The sequence below is a fragment of the Alligator mississippiensis genome, chromosome 5 (assembly GCF_030867095.1).
Source record: "Alligator mississippiensis isolate rAllMis1 chromosome 5, rAllMis1, whole genome shotgun sequence".
In the NCBI taxonomy this organism is placed as follows: domain Eukaryota; kingdom Metazoa; phylum Chordata; order Crocodylia; family Alligatoridae; genus Alligator; species Alligator mississippiensis.
The window spans coordinates 186,632,855-186,645,133 of record NC_081828.1 but is presented as its reverse complement, the minus strand read 5'-3'; the positions used below and the strand labels follow the sequence as shown (position 1 = coordinate 186,645,133).

The window sequence follows — 12,279 nt, the reverse complement described above, 5'->3', positions numbered from 1 at the left end:
GGCAGACTCAGAGGGTAAGGCTTACCATACATTATCTCAAACGGGCTTAATCCCAATTTAGAATGTGGTGCGACCCTTACTCGTAACAGGGCCAAGGGTAGGGCCTCTGGCCATTTGAGTCAAGCTTCTTGGCAAAGCTTTGCAAGGTGTCTTTTTAAGGTCTGATTCATACTTTCCACCTTTCCACTGGACTGGGGTCTCCAAGGGGTGTGTAAATGCCAGCTGATTCCCAGGAACTCAGAAACCTTCTGAGTAATTTGTGCAATGAAATGTGGGCCATTGTCTGACCCTATTCCTTTTGGAAGTCCGAAACGAAGTATGATTTCTCGTAGGAGTGCCTTGACCACCTCTCGGGCTTGGGCAGTCCGACATGGGAAGCACTCAACCCAATTAGAGAAAGTGTCCACAAAGACAAGGAGATATCTCATCCCTTGTTGCCAGGGCAACTCGGTAAAATCCACCTGCCATTCTTCTCCTGGCCCATTGCCTATTCTCTGATGTCCTGAAGTTTCTTTTTTCCTTCCTTTTGGGTTATTTCTCTGGCAGACCTCACATGTCTCTGATACCTTCTTGGCAGCCTCTCTTAATCCCACTCCAGTTACATAGTGACTGATCCATCTTACCAGGACCCTGGGTCCATAGTGGGTGCCATGATGAGCGCTCTTTACTACCACATGAACCCAGGCAGCTGGGATGATAATGCGGCCATCCTTTGCTACTAAAGACCCGTGCTCCCCCTTCTTTGCTTGAAACTCATTTATCAATTGTTTGTCTCTTTCCCCATACTGTGGTGTCACAGGCTGGTATAGGTCTGGGAGGAGAGGTAACAGATTACTTACTTTGGGTGGCAAGTCTGTCTGAGGTCTTTTAGCTGCTCTCTTTGCTGTAGCGTCAGCAAATCAATTACCTTTTGTGGAGGGGTCGTTCCCTTTCTGATGTGCCTTACAATGCATTACCGCTACCTCCTTCGGTTCCTAGACTGCCTTGAGGAGAGCTTTTATTTGCTTGCTATGCTTAATGCCTGCTCCTTTAGCATCAAGTAGACCCTGCTCTTTCCACAGCGCTCCGTGAGCATGTAAAACAAGGAAAACATATTTAGAGTCAGTATAAATATTAACAGTTTTGTTGGCCACCAATTGCAAAGCCCGAGTCATAGCAATGAGTTCAGCCTTTTGAGCTGAAACAGATGGGTTTAAAGGTCCTGCTTCTATCACATTCTGTGTAGTCACGATAGCGTATCTGGATTTTCGAATTCCATTCTCCATACTCGAGCTGCCATCGGTGTAGAACTCCAGGTCAGCCTCTTCAAGAGGTCTGTCTCTCAGGTTTGGTCTTGAGGAGTAAACAGCTTCCAATGTTTGCAGGCAATCATGTACAAGATCTGGTGTGTCAGCCATAGGTGGCAACAGTGTTGCTGGATTTACAGTGCGAGAAATGGCCAATTTTATTTCAGGCTTATCTAGGAGGATGGCCTGATATCGAACCATTCATCCCGGGGTTAACCAGTTCCCTCCTTTCTGCTCCAGGACTGTAAGCACTGCGTGAGGCACATATACAGTCATTTCATGGCCTAGGGTTAACTTTTCAGCTTCTTGTATTAGCAGACAGGTGGCAGCAACAGCCCGGAGACAAGCAGGCCATCCGGATGACACAAAGTCTAATTGTTTAGAAAAATATGCCCCTGGTCGTTGCCAGCTACCCAATTTCTGTGTTAATACTCCCACGGCTACCCACCTTCGGTCATGCACAAAAAGGGAAAAAGGCTTACTCATGTCCGGTAGTCCTAAGGCAGGTGCTTCAATGAGAGCCTGCTTTAACTGGCAGAATGCTTGCTCACACTCTTCAGTCCTTTCCTGGCTTCCATCCGCATTGGATATTGTTTCACACATGGAGGCTGGGTCCCTGGCAAAAGTTGAATCTTTACAGGATCAGCATTTTTAGCCTTCCAGGGTCGGTGACCTGCCCATACCCATGGAACAACAGCATCGAGCAGGGTTTGAGGAATATCCGGTGTACTTTCCTCTCGGAGAAGGCCAAGAAGGCAAGCCTGCAAATGCCACCCCTTTTCAGGAGGCACTGTTAAAAACATTTGCCCATCCTGAAACGACAACGTAGCTTGCAGTTTACAGAGGAGGTCTCTCCCTAAAAGGGGAACGGGGCAGTCTGGCATGTACAAGAATTTATGGGTGACTTCGGCCTGCCCAAGATTACAGGTCATTGGCTGTAGGAAGGGTCGTGTTACTGCCTTCCCTGTGACCCCTACCACCAGCACAGTCTTTTTACTTAAAGGTTTCAGTTTTTGAGTTAAGACGGAATGGGCAGCACCTGTATCGACGAGAAATTCTACCAATTCATCTCTGTCCCCTAGTTGCATTTTAACCAGAGGCTCGTCAGGGGACACCGGGATCTGGGTTATCTTTCCCTCCCGGGCCTCCAGTCCCCTTCAATCTGAATCCCTTCCAAAAGCAAACAGTCCACTGCTCTCCTCTCTTTTCTTTTCACCTTCACCAACTTTCCAATAGGGGCATTCCCGCTTCCAGTGTCCCTTTTGTTTGCAATAGGCACACTGATCTTTCTCTAATGGACCCGCCTCTGAGGCTGTCTCCGGGATCCCTCATTTCTGGGTTTTCTTGTGATTGCAGCTGCCACTAGGGCTGCCTGCATTTTCATCTTTCTGTCCTCTTTCTTGTCCTGTTGCTTTTCCTGAACACTTTCTCGGTTAGTAAATACTTGGTAAACAATGTCTACTAGTTGGGAAATAGGCATACCTGCTGCTCCGTCTGTCTTCTGCAATTTCTTTCTAATGTCCGGTGCACTTTGACCTATAAAGATCATATTTACCATGCGAGCGTTCGATGCATCCTCCGGGTCCTCGCGAGTGTATTGTCTGAAAGTAGTGTAAATTCTTTCCAAGAAAGCACTCGGGGTCTCATTCGTCTCCTGTCGAGCCTCATACACCTTACTGAGATTCTGAGGTTTTTTCACAGCATCTCTCAATCCTCAGAGGATATAGTCTCGATAGGCACGGATGGAGGTGATATCTTGGTCTGGTTTCCAATCTGACTCCTGGGTGGGGACATGATCGTCCCTATTTCCTTGCAGGTTCCCTGCGGTAATTTCCTTTTCCACGTACTCACAGGCTTTGTTCACTACCATCCTCCTTTCCTCTGGTGTCAACAGGATATCTAAAAGAGACTGAACATCTGCCCAGGTTGGGTTATGGGTTTTGAAAATCGTTTCAAACAGGTTTCGTACCTTTTCAGGATTCTCTCTCAAGCTGGGGGTATTGTTCCTCCAGTTATACAAATCTGAGGTAGTGAAAGGAATGTGCACAAAGGTTTGATGGTAGGTTGGCTCACCGTCATCTTCGAGAGACCCGGGTACCACTTGTTCTCTTAGGGGAAATACCCCATTTCCCTTCCCACAGCCAGGATCAGATTCCCTGCGATGTTTTCCCTTAACCCCGGAGTCTGCTCCTAACTGTACTCTCCACCCACCTCCCGGGGTTATATCAGGAGAAGTCGGGGATTCTGGAGATTGCCAAGCGCCTGACAGCCATGGTCGGTGCTGTTCCAGATCCCTGGGTCGGGGAGTGTTCTCAACCTCTGCCTCGGGGGGGGGGGGGAGAAGCAGGAAGAACGGATGCCAACGAGGAATCAGACGAATGAGGAGGAGGAGGGGGAAGAGGAAGAGAATAAGGTAGAGGCAGCAAAGGGAGGGGAGCCTCTGGCTCCGGACATTCCAGGACAGGATTTGCAGTTGGTCGAGCCACGGCCATCTCACAGATCCCAACCCCCTCCCCCAATCCACACTCCTCCAAAACCTTTCTATCTCTACAAAGAGACATAAACGCTTGTGCATACATCAATTCCTCCCATTTACCATTCTGCCGGCAGAACAAAATCAATTGTAAGATGGTATTATAATTAACACTTCCCTCTGGAGGCCAATGTTCTTGATCATCTAGCTTATAGCGTGGCCATGCAGTTTCACAGAAGAATTTAGCTTTCTTCTTAGTCATAGGATCCCCACCGAACTCTGCCCAATGTCCCAATACACAAGAGAGGGGGGTACATTTAATAGTACCCATCTCAGGGCTGCCTTCCCGGTTCTGACCGTCCGACTTACCTGGGATCCAGGGATCTGTTCTTAGTCCTCATCTTCACAGGGGAAAAATCACTGGTCTTGGACTCGGGCCAGACAGAATACTTACAGAGATAATCCCAGGCAGGCATACTGACGGTAGGCCTTATGCCCTTTCTACCCTCTCACCCAGGTGCCTGTTACTGGTACTTTCACTCTATGGCGTTGCACTGTTAGGCTACTGCCGCCCCAGCGATCCAGCTCCCCCTGAAGCAAAAGTCTCACCGGGAAAAGAGATCCCGGAGCGCGCCTGACATTCGCTTCGGAGGAGTGGCTGTCTGGTCATCAGTTAGTCCGGGCAAAGCTTATCTAAGGCAGTCCCATCTGGGGTGCCAAAAACTGTTGAGCCCCAGCTCAAGTCTGGGATCATGACCGGTATGCAAAGGCCAATAAAGATACCAGGGGTGAAAGTACAAAGAAAGTTTATTGCTAGCAATAAAAGGTGCGAGCAGAATTATTTCACGTAACAAGCACACAGATCACTATTTCTAAGCATCTTTTAAAAAGGAGTTTTCAAGTTCTCACCAGCATATTTGTTTGCTGATTGGTTGTAAGGAGTGACGCAAGAAGTTCTTTACTGAGCGTGTCTCTATACCTGTGTTTTAGCTATGTATCTCATTTACATACATGTATGTTTCATTAGCATACTTTTTCCCCACCTAGGGGCGTGATTTTTCGTATTTTAATGAGCTCTTTAACCCAGTACCCTGGCTTCTGCTTTTGTTTTCAAGCCCCCTTTATCTCAGACTGTCTCCTCCTTATCATTGCAGATAGGCATTCGTCACATAACATTCTGTTTTGCTTCGTCTCCGAGTAGTGGTTTCTAGGTCACTCCTTACAGTACTTAAATATTAAAAAATAAAAAATCCGCCCCCAACCTTGATATAAGGTAACAGTGATTGCACTCTGAAAGAGTGAATAAAAAATGGTTGCCATAAATATTTTTGTAATGCAAAAAAACTGGCTCACCCCCTTTTATAAGTGGCAGTATCTAATTAATTGAGAAAAAGTATTGTTTTTCTTTGTAGATTGCCAATTGAGATCCTATGGCAAAGAAAAATAAGTTATATTTAACTGCCATTTTAGGGAATGTGTGCAGTTATCTTTCAAGTTACTGTGTGACAATCCAGCATGTAAAAACAGTAGCATAAAGAGTTATTACTCTGGTAAATATTATTTTATCATCCACAAAGTTATCCAAGGAAGTCTTCATTGTAAAATTGGGCTAAAATGAATAAATGCACAGCTAAGGCAAGTTAAAGTGATTTGCCTAAAACGTTAGTTTCTAGTCATCATCTTCTGCCTTTTTCATAGAATGATTTTTAATTCTAGCAACTCAATAAATGTATTTCTTTTTACATATGGAAGTTTTAAGTTAAACAGTTATCAAGAAGCAGTATTTTGCCATTGTTGTTGTCATTTTTAGGTTGCTGCCATCACCCTGCTGATTTCTTTTAAAACTCTATGAAGAGCTTGAATTTCCTTTTTGTCCCACATATATTTGCCACAACCTATGGTCAGTGCCTTTAAAACTTTTCTATGTAGGTTTCTGGCACTATACAAAAAGAATGTCTGCTCTGTGTCCAGGGCTGATGATTATATTTAACATTGTTTTGAAGTAATTAGTAGTAGTCCTTTCAATATTTATATTCTAAAGCAAATAAAATCCCATTTCTGAGCATTCTAAATAATGTTCAAACTAGTGGAATATTATTTGTTATGAAGCCTTGTGCATTTCTAGTAGTTGGCTTGTCCACAGAATTGTCTCATAATTTTTGTTTTCTGCTAATCTCTAATCAGTCCAATGCTGCAGATGTTTATTATTTGTGCAGTGTACACTGTCTGGTTGCCACCTTTTGGTTTGCAAAATATCAATTAGGATTTTTCCTGTAGAAAAGGAGATATAAAGAGAGATCGCTTTGCTGACTAACTGCTCAGATGTTCTTTAATCCAAGCTCACTTTATCAGATGCTGTGAAAGGACATACAGAAAGCAGAGTGTGAGAGGAAAATTAGAATACAAAAGACATGGGTGGGTGGAGAAAGGAGGTGGCACCAAAGTTAACCCAGGTTATTTATTTAGCAAATACAATTCCACAAAGCCAACAATAGCCTTCTTGTTAACTGAGTTCAAAGTTATTAATCCACCTCTTATTTTGTAGAGGAGACACTCCTTGGTGATATGCGGCATTGTTTGCGTCTCTCCACAAGTGTACGGTGGGTTAGCACTGAGGCCCCAGTGACAAAGGTTGGCTATGCAGGGGCCTTAGCCTGTCCTGATCCTGTTTAGCAGGGATCACTCTCATTGTGATAGTTCAAGGCCAGTACGTTGACAAGTGAGGTTTGTCAAAAGGAACTTGTTTGTGACCTCCTGTGATTCCCACTCCTTGATCCAGAGGGCTTCTCCAAACAGATTCTGGTCAGGGAGGTTGCTCTATAAAGGGTGTTGTGAAAGAAGGTGGGCCTTGGGTGGGTTAAATAGGTCATTGGAGTGTGGTAGGTAAGGTGCAGCATGGATGGTTTTACCAACTTTTGAGTCATCATCAGTCGACAAATGTGTGGAGGAGTGAGATTGCAAGGACAGGAAGCCAAGGAAGGGGAGTTGAGTGGAGGGTTTCAGTTATGATACTCATGGTTGCATTCAGCTGTGTCAGCAAAATGTGTATGTGATGATCTTTGCCAGACAGGTGCACAATACTCTGCTGATAAGTATGATAGAGCAAGAGCTGAAGTCTGGAGTGTTGTGGTGACCCTTGCTGGGCTAGTGGCCAACCGATTACCCGACTGGGTCTAAGCATACTTGGGCCCCTTCAGGGGTAACACGCAGGGTCTGTATGTGTACTGGGCCCTCAGCCCTCTATTTCTTCTCCCCCTCAACTTGGGGCTCCACAACACCCCCTCTACTCAGGGTCTTGGGGCTTCCCTCCTTGGGTGGGCTCTGGTGGCCATAGCTATGCCTGGCCCCACTACCTCCAGTGTCACCTGACCCACCCAAAAGGTGGGAGCTGGGGTTAAGGCACCCCAACCCGCCTTTCACCAGGGTGGTAACTGGCCTGGCATTTCCTAGGGGCTCCCACGCCACTGAGAACCCCACCAGGCTGCCCACTCCTGCCAGGGTGCAATTTTAGGTCATACCCAGGACCAGGAGCCTCCTGACCATCCCCTACAGCTCCTCCCTTACCTCCAGAGTGTTCTATGAAGCCTCACAGCCTGGTGATGTTGTTGCCTGGCCCTCCAGCAGCAAAATGTCCTGTTTATATGGGCAGCCTTGAATCCAAAATGGCTGCCCTAATCAGGCGCCTGCTGGCTGCTGGCTTCAGGCCCTTAAAGTGGCAGGCACAAACAGTGCCCTGCCATGATCTGTATAGATTGAACACTTTAGTGGGGCTTTTTTGGAGAACCACTGCGTTAGTCTATAAGGTGCAAATCTTTTTTTTACATTGTTTCATCTATGGGAGATAGTGGATATTGCAACCTATGACGTAGATGGTTTGCAATCCAATCTCTCATGTGACTGAATAGTCCAATCCAAGATTGGCATAATCTGTGGCAGTGGTTACAAATGCATATGTCATGGTTGTGTAGTTCGAGAGCTGCTTGCTTCCTGTGGGCTCTTTTCTCTTCCAGCTGTTGGAGCCAGTTTCTGTCATGGACTTTGATGCTGTGGTGGAGACGATGCCACTTGTTGCTTCAAGGCTTTCCATTGGTCAGGATTGATTCCAAATACCTTCATATCTCTCTTGCATGTGTCTTTGTAGCAAAGTTTAGGACATCCTATTGTTCTTGTTCTCTCCAATAGTTCAAATACTCTGAACTCCTTCCTTGACCTAATTAACTTTTCTGTAGAAATTCAGTCTTTTATTTTACAAGCTAGACAGAGGTTTCACTTATCTTCTTGTGTTGGTTTTTAATGTTTTACATTGACATTATTTTTTAAATACAAAATATACTTTTGATTTACTCAGTTAGATATGTGTTTGCATATATTTATTCTTGGTGTGAACAGACATTCTGGTAGGTTAGGGGGAGGTTAGACCAAGTTAAAAATGGCCACCCCATCTAAATTAAGTCAGGATGGGGACAGCTAGTGTGTGGGGGGAGGAGGGGGTTGGGGTGATTGTGGGAGCAAGTGGGATGGGGGGGCAAGCAGCGTCTGGGGGTCAAGGGAATTGGGGCAGACAGGGACTACAGTGGAGATCAGGGAAAAAATGGCATCTGTGGGGAGAATCGGGAGAATTGGTGGGGCAGGCAGAATCTTCAGAAGGGATTGGGGGGCAGGCTGGGACTACTGGGAGGATCAGGGTGGCAAGTGAGGTCCATGGGAGGGATCAGGGGAATCGGAGGGGGACAGGCAGCACCCCGAGGGTGGAATTGGTGGGGCAAGTGACATCTGTGGGGAGGTTGGAGGAGGCATTTGGGGTTTGGGGGGGGCTAGCGGAGTCTGTGGGATGGATCAGGGGGAAGGTACACATCATTTGTGTGTGCGTTGATGAGGTCTGGGATGTTTCGGTGGGATCACACACCAAAGGGACTTGGGGGTCATGATTGACCACAAGATGAATATGAGCCACCAATGTGACATTGCAGCCAGCAAAGCGAGCAAAACTGGCTTGCATCCATAGATGCTTTACTAGCAAATCTCAGGATGTCATCCTCCCGCTGTACTCGGCCTTGGTGAGGCCGCAGCTGGAGTACTGCATCCAACTCTGGGCTCCACAATTTAAAAAGGATGTGGAGAAGCTTGAGAGAGTCCAGAGGAGAGCCCCACGCATGATCAGAGAGCAGGAAAACAGGCTTTATGATGAGAGGCTGAGACCTATGGGACTCTTCAGACTGAAAAAGCGCAGGCTCAGGGGGGACCTGGTGGCTGCCTATAAGTATATAAGGGGTGTACATCAGGATCTGGGGGAACACCTGTTCACCAGAGTGCCCCATGGAATGACAAGGTCAAACGGTCAGAAACTCTTCCAAGACCATTCAGGCTGGACATAAGGAAGAACTTCTTTACTGTCCAAGCCCCCAAGGCCTGGAACAGACTGCCGCCAGAGGTGGTGCAAGCACCTACTCTGGACTCCTTTAAGAGTCAGTTGGACATTTATCTTGCTGGGATCCTGTGACCCCAGCTGACTTCCTGCCCCTTGGGTAGGGGGCTGGACTCAATGATCTTCCGAGGTCCCTTCCAGCCCTAATGTCTATGAAATCTATGAAACAAGGGAGCTCACAGAGTCTGCAGCGAGTCTTGAAAGGATGGGGGTTCTCTTCCCTACCCCACAAAACCGGGGACTACTTTTATGCCCCTGATTTCTCCCCTGCCCCCTGACCACACTCGCACCCCCACTGAACCAACGCCACCATCCTGCCTGCCCCACCTCGACTTACTTGCTGGGCTCCTGGCACTGATGAACACCAGTAAAACCAGCACCAGGAGCAGCTAGCAGGATGGGGGGGTTTGCAGGGCTCAAGGGAGGCTGGCTGGCCCACAGGAGCAGGGGGCATTGTCCATCTGGGGGTGGAAGAGGGGCTAAAATTAACCCAGTGCCAGTCAGGAAGAAAGAAAAGTGCAGCCTCAGAGCTGGGGCCAGTGGATGGGCTTTCTCAGGTCTGGGGCTCTACTGGAACTGTTCAGGAATTCAGGATCAGTCTAAAAATGGCCAACCCAATCTATATTAGTCTGCAGGGATGATGCGTAGGGGGTGTATGCGGGGACACGTGCACCCCCTGCGCATGCTGGTGCACCCCCTGCAAAAAGGTGCTGCCAACACTGTCAGCAGTGCCTGCGGGGCTCTTGCAGATTGCCACCCTGCCACCAGTCTGTGGGCGGTTCATGATTGCCCCTGGCTTCTGCTGACACTGCCAGTGGTTCCTGTGGGTGGTCGCTGACCCATGGTCAGTGCTCACCCCGCCCTCGCTGCCGACAGTGCCGGCGGCATCTGCGGGAGTTCCCTGCCACTGGGCTTCCACTGCCACCACCGCGCTCCTGCCACCACCAGTGCAGCCATGCCTCCACAGCCATCGGGAGCACGTGCCATTCATGTTAGTCTGCCTTGGGGATAGGGTTACTTATAGTTTCATAGTTGGTACGGTTGGAAGGGACCTGAGCAGATCATCAAGTCCGACCCCCTGCCATGGCAGGAAAAAGTACTGGAGTCAAACGACCCCAACAAGGTGTTCGTCTAACCTCCTCTTAAAGACCCCTAGGGTATGAGCCAGCACTGCTTCACTTGGAAGTTGGTTCCAGATCCTAGCTGCCCTGACTGTGAAGTAGCGCCTCCTGATGTCTAGTCTGAATCTACCCTCTGCCAACTTGTGACCGTTATTTCTAGTCACTCCTGGTAGTGCTCAGGGGAACAGGGACTCCCCCAATGCCTGCTGGTCCCCTCTGATTAGTTTGTAACAGGCCACTAGATCCTCCCTCAGCCTTCTGTTGTGGAGGCTGAACAGGTTCAGGTCCCTTAGCCTCTCCTCGTAGGGCCTGCCCTGCTGGCCCCTGATCATACGAGTGGTGCTCCTCTGGACCCGCTCCAAGTTGTCCACATCCCTCCTGAAGTGCAGATCTGTTCAGCCATTTTTTGACTGATATAGCTGTCCTGAACTTCTGTACAGTTCGCACTTAGATCTATCTACCTAACAGTGCAAGGTCTGCACCTGGGTGCACTTGTGAGGATCCAAAGGATACTCACCTGGAACTCATCCCCAACCAGGGGCACGGACCTCACAGGATCAGGGCATCCACACTGCGGTGGGAGCACCCCATCCGCCCCTGCCCAGCTTTACCACCTCGGCAGGTGAAGCGGATTGGTGCAAATCCGCAACCAGGTCAATATCCGGGGACTGGGAACAGAGCCAGGGGAACAGAGAAGAAGACGGTAAAGGAAAAGGAAGCCTGGGAGCCAGAGACACAAGGAGAATGCTCTGAGGGCAGGGTAAGCATCTGGTCGGGCTCTGAAGAGGCAGTGACACCCTTGCTGTGGGAGTGAAGAGGAGGGTGGAAGGAGGAAGATAAGGACAGGAAAGACCCAGGAGAAGACGGAGAGGCAGATGCTCCCGAGCTGTCAGCTCCTTTTTTTTTTTTTTTCTTTTTTTCGCTCTTCCATTTGTTTGAAACCGCGGACCAGTTGCCACGGGATGCAAAGTAAGCCGGAGGTGGCAGCAGTGAGAATACTCTGACCAAGAGCAGGAGCTTCCCGAATGGAGGGAAGAGGATCGGGTTCCCTGGGTGGCTCCACGGCCGGATCCAGGAGCGGGGAAGCCAAGACAGGCCAGGAAAAGAAGGACAGGGAAGACCATCCCTCCCGCTGCTTACTTTCATTAGGGATTCCCTCCTCATTAAGCGGTCACGCACCCTCAGTTAAGCCAAGCGCGGCCGCAATTAGCAAGAAAGCACAGGGAAAGCCCCGAGCAGAGGGGAAACCACCAATGAGCCTCGAGGGGGTGCCTAGAACCCCAGTTACCCTGGACCAAACTTCTACGGCTTTCTAAAAGGAGAAAAAAATAAAAATAAAAAAGGAAAGAAAGGAATTGCTTCGGACTGCTCATTTAGTCATCCCTTTTCCGGAGGCTTCAGGAACTGGGGCGAAACCCGGCGGTCGGTCCAGGTGGAGGTGGGTAGTCACCACCTCCCTTTCATTAACATCTCTTTATCATCAAAGTTGTAGGAGGCGGGAAGAAAGAGCGTAGGACCGCACCTAGACTGACCAAAAGGGTTGCAGCCACCCTGAGGGGACCAGTGGATGTCAGCAGGACATAGAGGCACACGCCCGTACCCAGTGACTACCCGACAGTACTAAATTAGATTGGGTGGCCATTTTTAACACAATCTAACCTCCCTGAATGTTTGTACCTAGCCTGTGTGGTTTTAACCCCTCCCCCAAGTAATTATGGACATTCTTAAAACTTCCGAAGCTTAGCTTTGTCCTTTCATCTGCATCTTCTGGAGGGATATGTGGAGAAAAAGCCTGATCTTTGAAACTTTCTCTGGATCCAAAACTTGCCTGTCAGAAATAAACTCTGTTATAACTTCACTGAGAAACCTTAGAAGCATTTAAACTTTGTATTGACTTAAAATGGTATTCTAAACCAGTGGGAGCCAATCTTTTTGGCAGGTATGCCACAAGCTAAGCCCTGCATTCTCCCTGAG

The 12,279-nt window shown here is 48.3% G+C and overlaps 1 protein-coding gene across 4 annotated transcripts in view; it reads left to right on the top strand.

The window, feature by feature from the left end:
* The window catches only part of C5H10orf67 (chromosome 5 C10orf67 homolog), a 103,393-nt gene that overhangs the window by 15,654 nt on the left and 75,460 nt on the right, over positions 1 to 12,279 (top strand). The window lies entirely within an intron of this gene.